Source organism: Poromitra crassiceps (genome assembly GCF_964638095.1).
Source record: "Poromitra crassiceps genome assembly, chromosome: 7".
NCBI lineage: Eukaryota > Metazoa > Chordata > Actinopteri > Beryciformes > Melamphaidae > Poromitra > Poromitra crassiceps.
This window is the reverse complement of record NC_139628.1, coordinates 30,380,571-30,395,300: the sequence shown is the minus strand read 5'-3', so window position 1 is coordinate 30,395,300 and position 14,730 is coordinate 30,380,571. Positions and strand designations below refer to the sequence as shown.

The 14,730-nt window shown below is 43.1% G+C and overlaps 1 long non-coding RNA gene across 1 annotated transcript; it reads right to left on the bottom strand.

The window, feature by feature from the left end:
- Positions 1–9,998: 9,998 nt before the first annotated feature.
- LOC310779971 lies at positions 9,999–14,312 on the bottom strand. The gene is made up of 3 exons (XR_014552886.1): positions 14,126–14,312; positions 11,753–11,825; positions 9,999–11,649 (listed from the first exon to the last, which is right to left on the bottom strand). It is a non-coding gene; the product is annotated as an uncharacterized lncRNA (long non-coding RNA).
- Between the last annotated feature and the right edge of the window lie 418 nt (positions 14,313–14,730).

Here is a 14,730-nt window from a genome sequence, read left to right as displayed (position 1 = left end):
TTTTTTTTTTTGTGAGTGAAATGTTGCATTGTCTCCCCTGATTCTAAGTCTACGGCTTTATTAATTAATATAAAAAGCTTCTGCTGTGGATTTTTAGCTCAAACAAGCATTGCACCACTGAAGTAAAGAACATGTTACATGACATTGACATTTTCGAAAATAAAAAACAGTTTTGACAATCATGAGTGGTTCATTAAATATTTAGTAGGCTCAGGTCTGAGTGCCAAAGGGGTGCCAAAGTCACCCCCTCTCCCTCTTCATGGGATTTCATCTGCCATTAATTTTTCCATAAACCTTGCTTAAAATGCTTATAAAAATTGTTTTACTTGCTCAAACCAAGCGATTTGACTATACTTAGAATCAGGGGAGACAATGCAACATTTCACTCAAAAAAAAAAAAAAAAAAATTTTTTTTTTTTTTTTTTTTTTTCGAATTTCGAATTTCAATAATAAAAGTCGACCTTGATAATAACAACGATTATTCGAAAATTCGAAATTCGATGCCCATCCCTACCGGCTAGAGTCAGACGCTCAAACTCAGGCTCCATAGGGTTCCATTGCCGTTGCCACCCAGTGACGCGGTTTGTTTACCAAAATGCTGCTCGGCTGATCCCTCGTATTCCTTCAGAAGTTGTCATAGATTGTGTTGCATAGTTGATTTCTATATTGTTGACAAAAATGTGTTACTGTAAGTCGCTTTGGATAAAAGCGTAATGTATGTATGTAATGTAGCGTAATGTAATGTATAGGCTAGATGTTTAGTTTAGTGTGTGCAAAGATGGGCAGTATTTTAAATACATGTATTTAAAATACGTATTTAAAATACATTTGTGTATTTTGCAATTTGTATTTGGCTGGACCGAGAAAAATAAGATGTAATTTGTACCAAGATACTTTCAGACCTTGTATTTTGTGTATTTTAAATACATAAAATACCTTTTTCTTTCATTTTATGTCATTTTATTCTCAAATTGACACATTCTTACCATTGACACAGGTTTAAACTGTGGAGAAAGAAAATGTGACATGTCACTTCTACTCTACCTCTGATTGGCTTAAACTCAACCACAAATCAGAGGCAGAGTAGGGTGGGTCTTGAGTCAGACTTCACATCACTTCTTCGTCTAGTATGAAGCCTTGTATTGGTGGAAATTCCCCCAGAGATAAATTACTAATTTAAATTGATGATTAGATATTGCATGCACTGGCCTATCTGCAAATGAAATGGTTTACTGCATATTCAAACCAGTGTATTGTTAGAAAGACAACTAATTATCTTCCTAATTAAAATTGGCAAAGTGGGTGGCAGTGTGTGTGGCGGCAGTGTGGGTCATGATTGTGATGTCATCTGTTATGTCATCAGTGATGTCATCTGTTATGTCATCAGTGATGTCACTCGATCAGTTGTGATGTCATCAGTGATGTCACTCGATCAGTTGTGATGTCATCAGTGATGTCACTCGATCAGTTGTGATGTCATCAGTGATGTCACTCGAGCAACTGTTTGCTCAACTGTGATGTCATTCAAGCAGTTGTGATGTCATCAGTGATGTCACTCGAGCAACTCTGATGTAGTATGAGCCGATGGCACACGTTTGCATGATGGCACCAAGGTGGGTGGGCGGTGTCTGTCTGTCTGTCAGTCATGATTTTGGGAGCCCGTGGAGCCGGCGATTTGCATAACTGCAGCCATGGCACATCATCTCCAGGGATACTGTTATGATGTCAGATATCTAGGGCCTAACATGGTCAAAGTTCCAAAACTTGAGGTTAACATGTAGAAATGCTGCCTGTAAGTCAAAAGCCCTCACAGAAGGTGATTAACAGCTGAAGTGAGGGAGAAATTAGCTGTGCTGAAAAACAGCTAAAACTGAAATGAAAGAACTGTAATGTGTTAGAGTTAGAGGGTACACAAAGGAGAATACTGTGGACTAAGAGATGATTTGCCATCTAAGGAAACCAGAAAATTTCACATTTGAGAAGCTGGAATCAGAGAATTAGGACATTTTCCTTACAGAAATGGCTCAAAATGATGAATAGATTATCAAAATAGGCAATTAATGTAATATTTGGCAATGAATTGATGGATTAAATTGTTGCAGCTCTTTATCAGTTTTTATAAAATGTATTTTTATGTAGGCTATTAAATATAATACGTATTTGTATCTCAAATAGGCTACATTTTTCAGACCAGTATTTTGTATTTGTATTGTGATAATTTTTTTGAGCAAGTATTTGTAATTTGTATCAAAATAGCCTACTTTATGATGTATTTTCGGCCATCTCTGAGTGTGTGCATGTGTGCGCCTGTGTGTGCAGTAGGAGTTTGTGTGAGTGAGTGAGAGAGACAGAGAGAGAGAGAGAGAGAGAGAGAGAGAGAGAGAGAGAGAGAGAAAGAGAGAGAGAGAGAGAGAGAGAGCAAAGAGAATTTGGGATAGCGTCTAATCACAGAGAGAGCGAGCGAGCGGGAGAGAGGGTTGTGCGCACACGTTACCAGATTCGACAGCCTATCGCCTCTCACACTCTTTATTAACCACTACTAGGCTACATAAACAAAGGAGATCATCATATCGTCCTCGGTGATTCTAGAAGATCATTCCATATGATCAGTATGCACTAGTCTCTATATGTATACCTGCGTTTCTCATGCCAATAAACTAAAGCCCCTTTGAGTTGAATTAGAGAGAGAGAGAGAGAGAGAGAGAGAGAGAGAGAGAGAGAGAGAGAGAGAGAGAGAGAGAGAGAGAGAGAGAGAGAGAGAGAGAGAGAGAGAGAGAGAGACTAGGCTAGTGAATAAACAAAGGAGATCATCATATCGTTCTCAGTGATTCTAGAAGATCATTCCACTAGTCTATATATCTAATTCTGCAAGATGATTTTGCCTTACTTGCGTTTCCAAAGTTGTCCTTGCTTGTGCGCATGTAGGTTAGTTGTAGACTGGATCGGAGCACAAATAAACCTTGATCAGAGGCCTAGTTCCCTGGTCTATTGTCCGGGAAGCGATATTTGTTTCCAATGATGGCGAAGGCATGACCCGCCCCTCTCTGCCTCTGATTGGCTGACTGCACTCGGCCAAGCGGATGTGATTAAATAAACGTTTGACGCTAGGCCAATCAGAGGCAGAGAGGGGCGGGCCATGCCTTCGCCATCATGGGGGGAAATTATCGTGCATCTTCTTCTTCTTCTTCTTCTTCCGTTTGGTTTTACGGCGGTTGGCATCCAAGATGTTGCATTACCGCCTCCTTCTGGACTAATCCATCCAATGTTTCCCTACTGCATTACAGTCTTGTTAATTATTAGTCCAGTTTCTCTCAAAAACGGACCAGTATAGTTTCTTTCCATCCACTGCTCAGTGCTCCCACACATCCCATTATATCCTTCCAGATTGAGAAGGAGTGTCTCAGCATCGTCTTCGCCTGTCAGAGGTTTCACCACTACTACTACGGCCGCGACCTCATCACAGCGGAGACAGATCATAAACCCCTGATCTCGATCTTCAGCAAACCTCTCCTCAACGCGCCCAAATATGGAGAGATATATGTGTCTTTATTCTGTGACTGAAAGTTTACATCCTGTAACCAAAGAGTGTATCTGTGAGAAAATAAATCCACTTTGTAATCAAAAAATTGATCCGTAAGCAAAAACATGGATTTGAAAACAAAACTATCAACAATCCAATCAAAGAAAAATTAAAAAATTAAATTAAAAAAATGTTTTTAGATTTTTCATTAATGTGAATTAAAAAAAGTTGCATGCAAACACAAACATTTTGTTCTCAACTCCAGACCATTTGTTTGCGAAACCATTACCTTTGCTTAGGGACTGTTCGTTATTTATGAGAGGGGGGGTATGGTGCAGAAAGGGGGAGGGATATCAAATATTTTTTTGAGTACTGGGGAGGGACTTGTGTTTTTTATTTTGGCTTTAGGGAGGGCTATACAACATTCATTTTTTGTATTTTGTATATATTTTAAATGCGTTTTTTCGTTCCAAAATTCGTGTTTACTCCCCTATTTATATCTATGGTTTACCTGTATGGTGACTGGACTTGGTATCTCCCATTCCTTCCTTTCACGTAAACCGCTGCTCCTATGCACTGTGTACAGGCCCTCACTCGGTCCTGCTGTTTGCTTGGTGCATTGACTGGAAACGTTTATCATCGCTTTATATTGTTTCAGAGCTGGAATTGTTGACACATATGCAGTTGGCTAGGCTCAGGGCCGGTTCGAACATATAGGCGACATAGGCGACCGCCTAGGGCGGCACTTGTGCGCCTTCACTTGCAGCTCTCCAAATATTCTCCAGCGCTCTGCCTCTCATGCTCTTCCCTGCTAGATCCATTCTCTCGCCGCTGTCCGCGGCACGAACCGCCCGCCCTACTATGCCTCTGATTGGCCTACCCTGATATTCTTACCCTAACCCAACCAATCATCACTCCTCATGCCTAAACAAGCACTACTACTAGCCAATCAGAGGCAGAGGAGGGCGGGTCATCATGTCTTCTCCATCCCGCTTGAATGAGGAAAAGGGACACGGAGTAAATGAAATGACATAGCCTACAAGTAGACTAATTTACATCATTAACTTTGGGTTAAGGTAGCCTAGGCCATGTGCTCATATGTGTGTACCAGTATTAGTGTAATCAGTAAATAAGCGCGATATTTCTAACGTTGTTTCTGGGTTCCAAAACAATCTGTTTCCCTGTGCAGCGCGCAGTGCGCACTTTGCCTGCCCATTCATTGGAGAGACCAAAATTGCAAGATACAATATCTGAAGTTTCTCAAAGTTGAAACTACCTCTGCAGTAGTAGCCTACAATGAAACAAGACAGACTTAATGGACTGGCAACAATCTCCATATAAAATGAACTGGCAGAGAGAATCCTAATAGAGGATGATTGGATTTATTTAAAGACCTTTGCTGACGCAGCCCCCGCTGGTGTCCACTTCTGAAAGGTAAACAAGCTTTATTTGCCAACAGCTCGTAACAACAACTCGCCTTTGTTAAGTTGTGAATCTGCTGATGATATAGGCTATAGGCTAAATACATTGTGAGTCTTATATTACTGTGGTTGCGCCGCCGTGCGCACATTCCGTGTTTTATGCACATGAGAAAGTGGTAGATAGCGTTGTACAGTGGGTGGTACCAAATACAAGATAGCGGGAAAAAACAACACAGAAACTGAAAGTGAGGATTTATCCTTCAAGATGAAAAACGTACACCAGGATTTGCTACAGAAAACCTATACTTTCCCCCCAACTCCAGGGATTTCGTTGTCATGCGACCATCAAATGGTAAGTGTTATATGGCCGCCGTGCCAATATTGTGGACGCTGCTCCTACAGTATGCACTGTGTACAGGCCTATTCAGTACATTTGGGAGAACGGTCATTAATATGCACGTGTCGGTATGTTTGTGTGTGTGTGTGTGTGTGTGTGTGTGTGTGTGTGTGTGTGTGTGTGTGTGTGTGTGTGTGTGTGTGTGTGTGTGTGTGTGTGTGTGCAGAATAGGTTGTTTTGGTCCTGCAGTTTGCTTGGTGCATTGACTGGAAACGTTTATCATCGCTTTAGCCTATATTGTTTCAGAGCTGGAATTGTTGACACATATGCAGTTGGCTAGGCTACTGTAGGCTTTATAACTAGGAGATGAGGCCATATTGGGCTGGGTACTATTAACGTTATATGCCCCCCGCCCCCTCTCCCCCCCGATGTCGGGCGCTATCAAACGTAGCGTTCTTCAGTAGGCTACTACCTTTGGTGTGAATATGATAAAGTGTGGTTATTTATGGTGGAGGGAGGGTGATGCATTTATCTCCAGTCACTCAGGGAGGGACATGGGAAAATATTTATAGATCTGGGGAGGGTGAAGGAACAAAACGAAAACAAAGTCGCCGCTGCACCATACCCCCCCCTCTCATAAATAACGAACAGTCCCTTACAAAGCTCAACTTTTCTTTTGCGAAATGAAAAGTTTTGTTTGCAAAACCTGAGTTTTGCAAAACTTTTTCTGTTACAATAAGGGCGGGACCTACAGCAGAAAGAAGTAACACACGTCCCTATTGGCCAGTGTCGATCGGAGTGATAGCTTGGCAACATCCAATCCAGTAAGAGACAAGGCGGAGGGCGGGCACTTGAAGGAAGTATTTCCTGAAGGAATCTCCATGCCATTTCAGCCCCAGTTATAACCACAGATTGAAGAGAGAAGCTGTGAGTATGTTCACACCAATGTTTTTATGTTTGGTCAGGTTACATGCACCGGTCCAAACATAAAAACATTGGTGTGAACATACTCACGGCTTCTCTCTTCAATCTGTGGTTATAACTGGCGCTAAAATGGCATGGAGATTCCTTCAGGAAATACTTCCGTTCAAGTGCCCGCCCTCCGCCTTGTCTCGTACTGGATTGGATGTTGCCAAGCTATCACTCCGATCGACACTGGCCAATAGGGACGTGCGTTACTTCTTTTTGCTGTAGGTCCCGCCCTTATTGTAACAGAAAAAGTTTTGCAAAACTCAGGTTTTGCAAACAAAACTTTTCGTTTTGCAAAAGAAAAGTTGAGCTTTGTAAGCAAACGTAATGGTTTTGCAAACAAATGTTTTGGAGTTGAGAACAAAATGTTTGTGTTTGCATGCAACTTTTTTGAATTCACATTAATGAAAAATCTAAAAACATTTATTTTATTTTATTTTTAAATTTTTCTTTGATTGGATTGTTGATAGTTTTGTTTTCAAATCCATGTTTTTGCTTACAGATCTATTTTTTGATTACAAAGTGGATTTATTTTCTCACAGATACAGTCTTGGGTTACAGGATGTAAACTTTCAGTCACAGAATAAAGACACATATATCTCTCCATACCCAAGAGGCTTCAGAGCATGCTTATGACCTTACAGAACTACAGCCTGAGGGTCGTCTACAACCCTGGTCACCTGATGTTCATCAGTGACACGCTCAGCAGAGCGACAGCAGGATGCATCGGCAGGGGAACTGCATACCAGCGGCACGCTGTCTGCACCCTACAGCAAGAGCAAGAGGACATACAGCATGTGAACCAGGCGGACTACTTAAACGTGAGTGACCAGCATGCTACCGGCAGGCTCGGGAGACGTTGTAGGCTACTGGCCCAACATGCAGGCAGAAATAAAGGACTTTGTGGGCACCTGTTCGACCTGCAATGAGTATGCGCACAAACAGCAAAAAGAGACCATGCTCTCACATGAACTGCCCATCAGGCCATGGCAAATCGTGAGCATGGACCTGTTCAGTCACAGGCAGAAGGACTATCTGCTCACGGTCGACCACTATTCGGATTTTTGGGAGGTCGAGCTTCTCTCTGACATGTCGGCAGAGACAGTCATCAAGCGTTGTGTGGCGCAGTTCGCATGACATGGCCAGCCGGACAAAGTCATCACAGACAATGGCCCACAGTTTGCTTCACAGTTTAAACGTTTTGCCTCGGACCGGGAGTTCGAGCACGTGACCTCCTCTCCAAGGCACCCAAAGGCAAAGGGCAAGGCAGAGTCTGCCGTCAAAATCGCAAATAATCTACTGCGTAAGTCCATGCGTGAGGGTGATGACCCCTGGAAAGCCATACTGCACTGGAGAAACACTCCCACTGAAAACATGGATAGCAGCCCGCCCGGCACAGCGCCTCATATCTCGCCGGCTGAAAACATCCATTCCAGTGACGAACAAGCTTCTTGAGCCAGTCGTTGTGATCGGAGTCGCTGAAAAGCTGCGTCACAGGAAGCAGCTTGCCAAGTCTTTCTATGACCGGTCCGCACGGGACCTGCCAGAGGTGGACAGAGGACAGAGGTGAGGCTATCCGGATGAAGCCCTTGCCTGGCGATAACACTGGGCTCTGGAGGGTCGGAACCTGCCTCCGCAAGGTCGCGCCCAGATCTTACTTGGTGGATGTTGACGGGTCCCTCTTATCGACGCAACAGGGTTGACCTCAGGGTGGCGGAGCCAACTTCTACTCGGGCCTGTGTGGAAAAGGAGCCTGAGCCGACATGTGTTCCGGAGGATAGTGTGACCGAGGCTTCCCCGATCTTGGCCGACTCTTCCCCCGTCGGGCTTACACCGATGCCCTCTCGCAGTTCGGTTGGAGCCATGCCCTCGGAGGGACACAGATGCACTAGGGCTGGACGGCTGTCTAGGCCTCCTGAGAGACTCAACCTTTGACATGGACTGTTTGGGGGGTGGCCATTGAAGAAGGAAAAAAAAAAGTCAGTGGACTGTGTGAGACTTGGACATTGGGTGGGGGTTGACAGTAATTGGGGGGGAAAAAAGGAGAAAAAGTTGTAAAAGAAAAAGAAAAAAGAAAAACATTGTACACACATTGTACATTGTAACACTGTAACATTGAATGTTTTGACACAGCTAAACTTAATTTACTTACAAGTTATTAGTAACATGTTGCACTATGTTCAGGTGTTGTTTACTTGGAAAGGGAGGATGTTACGGGGCTGGTTAGATCGATGCCATCGGCTATCCACTAGTTCGGCCGTTACCCGGATGTAGCGGGCGGTCATATATAGGAAGCTGGAATGCACCCGCAAACCTAGCTCGTTGTCTTGTCTCTCATTCTTACACGCACCTGCATCATATACAAACACATATCCCGGGGAGGGTTGGCAGGGCCGGCGCGTGTGCCGTGGAAAAATGTGGGACATTTGAAGCCAGATTGAGAGAAATAACTCATTTTAAATTAACAGTTGTGATGTCATTATTCACTCTTAACCACCAATATCTTTCTCATCTTTTTGCAATTCCAGCATGGGCCACACAGGGGGTTAGAATTTGTAGAAGCAATAAAATCATTGTCAAGTCTTCTTGGAGCGTGATCTGATATTAATAAGTGTCAGTAGTGTCACATTAATATGAACTAGGCTATTCTGAGGCAGAGTAACATGTACTGTACAGTACATAGGCTTGACTCCAGCCTATAAACTACCTCCAACCGCTAGAGGTAGTTTATATAAAGGAGTATATATAACTGATAACAGCAGGGGGTCGCCCTCGGGCCTGATCCACTATGCGGTGAAGATGTCCACACAGAGAGCAGATGTGTGTCTGCTGGATAGGGCTGAACTTGACTGTTATGTGGAGGCTTAAGCTACAGTACCTGAAATGTGTGAGTGTCTGAAATGTGTGCTGAGCTAATGAAAACATGAATCTTACATGCAGCGTTTAAAATGTACAGTAAAGGTTAGCCTTGAATGAATTATGTCGGTTGTTCCTCCTCCTGTGCTTGAATGTCTGTTTAAAACATAATGGCAAATAAATATTAAAACGATATTCAGTCTGTTTATTTGACTATCATCAAATTAAATACACCCATTTATCCTTGTGGACAATTCAGAATATTAACAATTCCTATATTCACAAAGATTTCCTTTTTCTTTCTTCTTTTGATTTAATACAATAAGCACAACCCTACAGATTCATAACAATATTAGATCAAATGAAAGTTCACGTGTCACATATTCCATCATACAAGCACAATGTGCTTGATAAGTAGAATAAAAAAAATATTAAAAATAATACACAACTGTTTAAATACAATGGATGAGCTGTCAAATTAGTTGTACAGGGTAAAGTAAATAGAAAGTAAATCTGATCTAGAAAGTAAAATATAGGCTATATAGAAATTAGTATGGATATTCACCTGTATTCACAGAATGTGGATGATGTACAGTATTCAGTAAGTAATAAATAGGCTATTAAGTGCTAAAATGTAGTTTTGGCAAAGCGCACCACCTCCAGTAACTGATGATGAATGATGATGCAAAACAACACTTATTTGCGTTTATTTGAAACACTTTTATTTGCATTTTATTTTGAAGGCAGAGACATTCTACCGGGAGTGAGTTGAGTTTCCTCATTGCAGCATTGCAGCTGCCTTCATCAATGGAGCCCCAGCTCCTCCTCTCTGGAGAGAAAACTCCTCTCCTCTGGAGCTCCAGGGGGGAGGAGCCCAGTACTGCATCAAGTACCACTTGGCAAACTCTACAACCAAATCACATTAAAGTTTAATAGTGAAACTTGATTTTCAATGAAACATTAGATGAAGACATTATTCAAATATGCTGCCACAGATCATTCATGTAGGCTATAGGCAATGCTTGGTGTTCCTTCAGTTACTTTAGTTAATACCAGGCTAGAAGTAATACACTGAAGAGATTGGGTTTAAATTCATTGTGCCTTTAATATGAACTCGCCTTTGTTGATGTCACTGTTCTTGTTCATTCATGTTAGTAAACGTTTTTTGGTGACCACATTTTTATAGTTTTTTTAAACAAACATTTACAAATGATACATACAAATACTAAAGAGAGACAAAACAAGAACAGAAAAAGGACAGGACCAAGACAAGACACCCTAACCTCCCCCCTTGCCATATCAACAAAAACATTTCTCATCTACAGCCATAGGGTATCATTATTCACACATATAACTCATATCATCGTAACATATCTCCATCATGAAACAGCCTTAAGCCACATCAGAAAAAATAGAGAAAGTAAACCACATCCAACAGTCGCCAACCCCACAGATCTCATGTTAGTAAACCTAATATATCTTCAATACATGTCAATACAAAATATGACGCTCTGTATGCTGGGTCAGAAAAAATAATGGTGATATTATCTGCATGTTATTCTGCTGTAGTAATCACAAATCAGACAGTTTCACAAGCTCTCCATTTACTTTGTGATGACCTTCTTACATTGTTTACATTCTAGCAATGCAATGTCAGAAACAAACATACCGGTAATTATGCATAATCAGACTGTCACTGAACTTTGATTCATTGATTACATGTTTGGTTGGACAGAGAGAAGTGTGTTCCGCCTGCAGACAGTGGAGTGTCTCTTCAGACTAGATGACCAAGTGAACATTTTCTTACAGCAGTCACACCAGTAGCCTGTTCCAGTGTGAATGTTTTTGTGTCTTGTTAGGTGAGTAGACTGATTGAAACTGCTCCCACATTGGTCACAGTGGTAGGGCTTCTCTCCAGTGTGACTGCGTTTGTGTGTTTTTAGCTGAAACTGCAAACTGAAACTGCTTCCACATTGGTCACAGTGGTAGGGCTTATCTCCAGTGTGAATGTGTTTGTGTCTTTTTAGGGTACCTAACCGACTGAAACTGTTTCCACATTGGTCACAGTGGTAGGGCTTATCTCCAGTGTGAATGCGTTTATGTCTTTCTACGTGACCTAACCGACTGAAACTGCTTCCACATTGGTCACAGTGGTAGGGCTTATCTCCAGTGTGAATGCGTTTGTGGCTTTTTAGGTTACCTAACTCACTGAAACTGCTTCCACATTGGTCACAGTGGTAGGGCTTATCTCCAGTGTGAATGCGTTTGTGTGATTTTAGGCTAAATAACCGACTGAAACTGCTTCCACATTGGTCACAGAGGTAGGGCTTATCTCCAGTGTGAATGCGTTTGTGTCTTTTTAGGTGACCTAACTCACTGAAACTGCTTCCACATTGGTCACAGTGGTAGGGCTTCTCTCCAGTGTGAATGCGTTTGTGTCTTTTTAGGTCACCTAACCCATTGAAACTGCTTCCACATTGGTCACAGTGGTAGGGCTTCTCTCCAGTGTGAATGCGTTTGGATCTCTTGTTGGTGTCTCTCTGTTTCTATAAAGACACAAAGAAAGAATTAGGGCAGGGGCACTGTGTGTGTGTGTGTGTGTGTGTGTGTGTTACAACATCAGTGATACAACAGTGATATTTTTCTCACCTCTTCTGAAGAATTCATTTGGACAATGCTCCTCCCCTCCTACGCCAGATGTCTGTCCTCCCACCAAGCAGCTCTGTAGATACAGCAGGGGTTAAATTAAATCAGTCACATACAATATAATTACAAATTTGGGTCTCAAACTCTTTAGGAAATTGTTCAAAATGTAATGGCATTTTGCGTAAAATGTATTGAGATAATCATAGGTTTGAAGGTATACAAATATTACAATCTAAAGGTTGAAGATTTGTGAGTTTTTAAATAGCAGAGGATGATTTCAATTCATAAATTAAGACAGATTCCTATATCAGATGTCTTGGCCATGTGATCTCATCTCATGGCTTTTCTTATCACTGCTACACCGATGACACTCAGCTTTACCTTTCCTTCCCCCCCTCAGACACCCAAATCGAGGCCCACATCTCTGCATGCCTCAAACGATGACTGGATGTCTGCCCACCACCTCAAGCTCAACCATGGCAAGACAGAGTTAAGGGCTCATTATACTCGAGCAAGGCTCCGCGAGCCGGAGCTCTGCTCTCATGCTCTCAACACAACACATTTACTTGGTGAAATGACTAAAAACGAACAGTTGCAAATCAAAGTTTAGCCTACCACATGGGTCAAGAAATGTGGTGAAAACACAGCTCAGTGTTCAGGGCTCAGTGGCTCAAATGCGTCCATGTTTGGAGAGAAGCTGTGCAGAGGGCGCGCTGTGAGAAAAATCTTCATGTACGCGGTGGGCGGCCTACGGAGGTCGCGCCCAACACATTGACGTAATTTGACGCTCGCGCCCCTCGCTCCTCCCCCGCGCCCTTCGCGGCACAGCGAGTATAAAACAAGCTTTACTCTTCCTCCCAGAGAAAGACTGCCCTCTCACAGACCTCTCCATCTCCATTGACAATACCACTGTGCTTCCCTCCCAAACAGCTAAGAACCTTGGGGTGATCCTTGACAACCAGCTGTCTTGCTTGGCCTACATTGCTGCGACAGCACGCTCCTGTAGGGCCTTGTACAACATCCGCAAACAGGGAAGCGACACCACAACTGGTCCAGTCACTTGTCATCTCCCGCCTGGACTACTGCAACGTGCTTCTGGCCAGCCTACCTGCCTCTGACATCCGACCGCTTTAGCTCATTTTGAACGCTGCAGCCCGTCTGGTTTTCAACCAACCTAAATTCTCTCATGTCACTCCCCTCTTCCGGGACCTTCACTGGCTTCCCATCTCGGCACGCATCAAATTCAAGACACTGGATCTGGCCTACAGGGCAGTACACCAGACAGCCCCTCTGTACCTACAATCTATGGTCAGGCTCCAAACCTCTCACTGCTCCCTCCGCTCCTCCACCAGTGCGGGACGCCTCACCCCTCCTTCGCTACGGGGGCTCAAAAGTCACTCATCCCTTTCGCGACTCTTCTCGTCCCTCGCACCTCAATGTTGGAACGAGCTCCCACCTTCGGTCAGGACGGCCGAATCACTGCCGATCTTTCGTCAAAGACTAAAAACACACCTCTTCAGGCTCCATCTGGGCCCTTCTTGAACTAACATGTTTCTCTCTCTCTCAAAAAAACACACACTATAGGACGAATCAGCGTGATGTCACTGCCACCCAAAAATGCGTAACCCTGCGGCAGTTAACTATATGAGTTGTGCCAAACAAACGTTAATATCTCAAAAGGTATACACCACATCGCTTATATTTTGACATGCTGAGTGAGAGCAGAATTAGCTCAAGAGTTTGATGTATAATTCATCCCCCATGGGGATGAATCTCCCCATGGGGATAAATAAAGGTTAACTTAACTTATAATATATGCATGTCGTCTTAAGGTTGTGTGAACTGTCAGTTTTTAAATTGTAAACAGGGTCAGCCGGCTAGAGTCAGACGCTCAAACTCAGGCTCCATAGGGTTCCATTGCCGTTGCCACCCAGTGACACGGTTTGTTTACCAAAATGCTGCTCGGCTGATCCCTCGTATTCCTTCAGAAGTTGTCATAGATTGTGTTGCATAGCTGATTTCTCTATTGTTGACAAAAATGTGTGCTTTGGATAAAAGCGTCTGCCAAATGATGTAGCTAATATAATGTATAGGCTAGAGATGTTTAGTTGTGTGCATGTGTGCGCCTGTGTGTGTAGTAGGTGTGTGTGTGTGTGTGTGTGTGTGTGTGTGTGTGAGAGAGAGAGCGAGAGAGGGTTGTGCACACTTAGCAGATTCGACAGCCTATTGCCTCTCACACTCTTTATTAACCACTAGGCTACATAAACAAAGGAGATCATCATATCGTTCTAAGAAGTGATTCTAGAAGATCATGGAATTCCATATGATCAGTCTGCACTAGTCTATATCTAATTCTGCAAGATGATTCAGCCTTACTTGCTTTTCCAAAGTTGTCCTTGCTTGTGCGTGTAACCCACACGTGCTGGAGCCTCTCTACACACCCTGGGACTCTGCGTTGTGTTTGATGGAGTGTGTGATCATGGGGTGTTGTGCGGAGAGAAGGAGCACAGGACACAGGCGTTCTGGATTGTGGTGGAGACCAATGTAGCAGTTTAATGGCTCTCTGCTGCTGCTTCACCACCTTACAAGGAGGACATGTAAACTCAACTCAAACATGTTGCAGTACAAACAATAGTGCAACATGTATAACACTGAATATAACAATTACTGCACATTTCAATTAAATAAGGCACTCTTAACATGTTTCAGTGTAGAAATAAATTAAATGACAAAACCAGACAGCAGCCTAACTAAATAAAAACGTCCTCTTTACACTGCACTGAATGGGGGAGCTAGTGCACAGCTTACCCTCAGGCTCTTTCTATGTTCGTCTCAGGACTTCACTGTAGTAAGAGCCCTCCCATCGAGCATAGCATTTTCCTTAGACAATCTGTGTTGGGCATCAAACTCACCTTATTTCTGCACTTTGAAGTCACAGGTAGGGTCGGGTGGGGCAAACTAACAGCCAGGAATGGGTCTCG